Raw genomic sequence first — 4,805 nt, forward strand, 5'->3', positions numbered from 1 at the left:
GTTACCTGTCCCACCAGAGACAGTAATATACTGGATCACTGTTACACCACAATAAAGGATGCATATCACTCTGTTCCACGAGCAGCTTTGGGACGTTCTGATCACTGTCTGGTTCATCTTATACCGACCTACAAGCAGAAACTTAAATCTGCTAAACCTGTAGTAAAGACTGTGAAGAGATGGACCAGCGAAACAGAGCAGGATTTGCAATCTTGTTTTGACATCACAGACTGGAGCATTTTTGAAGCTGCTACCACCGATCTGGACGAACTCACAGAGACTGTAACACCCTATATTAGTTTCTGTGAGGATATATGCATTCCTACCAGGACTTATTTAACATTCAACAATGATAAGCCATGGTTTACAGTAAAACTCAGACACTTTCGTCAGGCCAAAGAGGATGCCTACATAAATGGGGACAGGGTCTTGTACAATCAGGCCAGGAACACACTGAACAAAGAGATTAGAGCGGCTAAAAAGACCTATGCTAAAAAGTTGGAAGACCAGTTTACTTCCAACGACTCTACTTCAGTTTGGAGAGGACTGAGAGCCATCACAAACTACAAGACACCATCCCCTTGCACTGAGGCTAATCAACGACTTGCTAAAGACCTGAATGAGTTTTATTGTAGATTTGAAACCCCCAACACCCACTCTGACCATCTCCCTACACAACCATTAACACCTCCTGCAATCCCCCTCTCCATACCTCCTGCTCTTCAAATCTGTGAAGATGATGTGCGCCAGGTCTTCAAGAAAAACAAAAGAAGAAAAGCATCAGGCCCAGATGGCGTTACACCAGCCTGTCTGAAAATCTGTGCTGACCAGCTGGCCCCCATCTTTTCACAGATCTTCAACAGATCTCTGGAGTTGTGTGAAGTGCCTTCCTGCTTCAAACGCTCCACCATAATCCCCATTCCAAAGAAACCCAAGATAACAGGACTTAACGACTACAGACCTGTGGCTCTAACGTCTGTCGTCATGAAGTCGTTTGAAAAACTGGTTCTGGCTTATCTTAAGGACATCACTGGACCCTTACTGGACCCCCTGCAGTATGCGTACCGAGCAAACAGGTGCCCCTCCACCAACACTGGTGCCCCTCAGGGATGTGTTCTCTCCCCTCTGCTCTTCTCCCTGTACACCAACGACTGCACCTCTAAAGACCCCTCTGTCAAGCTCCTGAAGTTTGCAGACGACACTACAGTCATCGGCCTCATCCAGGACGGTGACGAGTCTGCTTACAGACAGGAGGTTGAGCAGCTGGCTGTCTGGTGCAGTCTTAACAACCTGGAGCTGAACACGCTCAAAACAGTGGAGATGATTGTGGACTTTAGGAGAAACCCCCCTGCACTTTCCCCACTCACCATCATGAACAGCACTGTGGCTGCAGTGGAGTCATTCAGATTCCTGGGAACCACCATCTCTCAGGACCTGAAGTGGGACAATCACATTGGCTCCATTGTGAAAAAAGCCCAACAACGGTTGTACTTCCTTTGCCAGCTGAGGAAGTTTAACCTGCCACAGGAGCTGCTGAAACAGTTCTACTCAGCCGTCATTGAGTCAGTCCTGTGTACTTCAATTACTGTCTGGTTTGGTTCAGCTACAAAATCAGATATCAGAAGACTACAGAGAACTGTTCGGACTGCTGAAAGGATTATTGGTGCTCCCCTGCCCACCCTCCAAGAACTGTACACATCCAGAGTGAGGAAAAGGACTCAGAAAATCACTCTGGATCCCTCACATCCAAGTCACCCCATCTTTGAACTTTTGCCATCTGGCCGGCGCCTCAGAGCCGCAAATACAAGAACAGCAAGGCACAAGAATAGTTTCTTCCCCCAGGCAATCTACCTCATGAACAGTTAAATGTTTCCCACTTAAACGTATGCTTATGCAAAAATGTGCAATATCCTTATATTTATTTGTTACCCCTCCATCCTAGAACATTCCTGCATCTCACTCAATCCTATTCCATTATCATTTATAGCACAATTGTTTATACACTTATTTATTTGCCAATTTGTAATTCTCCTGTAAATTAATTTTTTTTTTTTTTTTTTTTTTTTTGTCTGTGTGTTGTTGTCTCTGTTTACTGGAAGCTTATGTCACTAAAACGAATTCCTTGTATGTGCAAGCATACTTGGCAATAAAGCTCTTTCTGATTCTGATTCTGATTCTGATTCATGTTAAATAATTACACCAATTACTCTGCAGAACTGTACTGAGAATATATTCTGAGAATATATCAGGGGTTGGTGCATAAAATAGTGTATTACATGATACAGGGACTTATCATGCCTTTTATATATTATATCATATACCTACCTTATGGAACCCACAAGTGCACACTATGTGCCTGCCAAACAGGTCCACCTTATTCCCCCTTTGCAGGGGACAGGCATCAATCCGCTCCAGGCCCTCCTTCCATTTTCTGCTTCCAGGCCTTTTTCCTGTACTGAACTGGAAGGTGCCCTGGGCATACCTGTGGCAGATGTCGTTCCAATAAGCAGAGGATTTGCCTGTTTTGGTCATATCTGAACAATAATGGGGAACAAATCAATGTGGTTAAATATGTGTTAATATAGCAACAGTAGAAAGGAGTTTATTGGAGTTTTATATTTATATATACACACACACACACACATATACAGTATATATATATATATATATATATATATATATATATATATATATATATATATATATATATATATATATATATATATATATATATATATATATATATAAATATATAAAGACTCACATCAAGTATATAAAAGCAGACATGTTGAGTGGTGAAATATGTGGCAGGTTAATAGTTTTCTGCAGTAAATATGTTCCTACTTGCAAAAAATTGCAAATAGCTTTTGATGTATAATTATAAAAACTGTGTTTGTATATAAAGTAAGAAAGGGGAAAAAAACTAGATATTTAATGAATACCTGGAATAGTAAAAGATTTAAATACATTCAGTAAAGAATCACTCAGTCATGACTGAAATAACATTGGGAATGGATACTTGGAATACTGAGTGATGAAATGAAATTCTTGCAAAGATATAGAAAATAAAAACTTGTTATGAATCGAAGGCTTAACAAGCATCAGTTAGCGACACGTTAAGTTAGCTTGCCTTGCTACGCAAGCGTAGAACGATCAGAATAATCTTTATTCCAAATCATGAATTAATGTTTGAACAAATAGGTTAACACTGATGTCACGGATTTGTATTGTGATAACGCTTACCTTGAATCTCCGCATAGCAGATGTCAAGTGAGTTACAAACAACTGGAATATCACGAAACTCATTCAGCCAATCAGCGGCGAGATTGGCATGTCAACTTGCTGATTGGCTCTTTCCTCTCGGTAGGAATTGATTGGCTCCTTTGCCCCATCTGTTCGAAAGTTTCGGATTTGCGTTAGGACCTGTTCGGATTAATTTAGGATGTGTTCGGTCATTCGTTCTGACTTTGTTAGGAAGTGTTGCGACCTTGTTCGGAAGTATTCAAATGTTGTTAGGAAGTGTTAGGAAGTGTTCAGCCGTCCGATCGCTGGAAGGTACGGCCACGACTACGCCTAATGTTAGAAAGCAAGCCTCCTTGTCTGGTGGCGCCCTGCACAGGCCAAGCTTCAGAAACAAAGTCACGCAGAAAGATGAGGTGGTAAAAAAATGGTCAACCTTCCTGTATACTCAACAGCAGAGGGTTGCCGTGATCCGGATTCGAACCGGGGTTGCTGCGGCCACAACGCAGAGTACTAACCACTATACGATCACGGCGTGCCACTGTCTAACCCAAGACAACCCCTGGAGCCCGGATACAAGAAGCACCAGCGGCGTGTTTGTCCATCGAAGAGGGACTGGACATTTCGCAAATAAGTGCGAGGACCGTGAAAAATGCATGGATGCTTTGCCTCATGGCCTTCAGCAAACAGCGTAGTTGGCAGGATTCGAACCTGCGCGGGGAGACCCCAATGGATTTCAAGTCCAGCGCCTTAACCTCTCGGCCACGACTACGCCTAATATTAGAAAGCAAGCCCCTTTGTCTGATGGCGCCCTGCACAGGCCAAGCTTCAGAAACAAAATCACGCAGAAAGATGAGGTGGTAAAAAATTTTCAACCTTCCAGTATACTCAACGGCAAAGGGTTGCCATGACCCTGATTCGAACCGGGGTTGCTGCGGCCACATCGCAGAGTACTAACCACTATACGATCACGGCGTGCCACTGGCTCACCCAAGAGAACCCCTGGAGCCCGGATACAAGAAGCAGCAGCGGCGTGTTTGTCCATCGAAGAGGGACTGGACATTTCGCAAATAAGTGCGAGGACCATGAAAAATGCATGGATGCTTTGCCTCATGGCCTTCAGCAAACAGCGTAATCGGCAGGATTCGAACCTGCGCGGGGAGACCCCAATGGATTTCTAGTCCATCGCCTTAACCACTCGGCCACGACTACGGGAGTAGACCAATTTCTGCACAGTTTGTGTCCAACACTGCTGCCTGACCTACTTGCAACCAACCCAGCTCAGTCAGCAAGCGGAGATTGCAAGCTAGCCCTGCAAGCGGGTAAAACAGCGGTCCCACTGAGGAGAAATCAGGCTGCCATGTCTCATCCTATGTAATGGGGTTTTTTAGTACTGGCCCTGGGGACCGAGAGCACTGCACAATTGGGAAGTCTGTCTTATTCTACTCACTCTGTGAGCACTCTTTCCTAAAGGGCTGACCATCAGAATCAGGTGTGCCGAACAAGGGAGATGCACTGATCCCCGGGAGCAGGAAGGAACATTGCTCTAGTACAGAGTCAGCAGA

At 44.1% G+C, this 4,805-nt stretch overlaps 1 non-coding gene across 1 annotated transcript; it reads right to left on the reverse strand.

Annotated features, from left to right (window-relative positions):
* Nucleotides 1–4,370: 4,370 nt before the first annotated feature.
* trnas-aga (transfer RNA serine (anticodon AGA)) lies at nucleotides 4,371–4,452 on the reverse strand. Its single transcript has one exon. It is a non-coding gene; the product is annotated as a tRNA-Ser (tRNA).
* Between the last annotated feature and the right edge of the window lie 353 nt (nucleotides 4,453–4,805).

Source organism: Carassius carassius, chromosome 18, assembly GCF_963082965.1.
Source record: "Carassius carassius chromosome 18, fCarCar2.1, whole genome shotgun sequence".
In the NCBI taxonomy this organism is placed as follows: domain Eukaryota; kingdom Metazoa; phylum Chordata; class Actinopteri; order Cypriniformes; family Cyprinidae; genus Carassius; species Carassius carassius.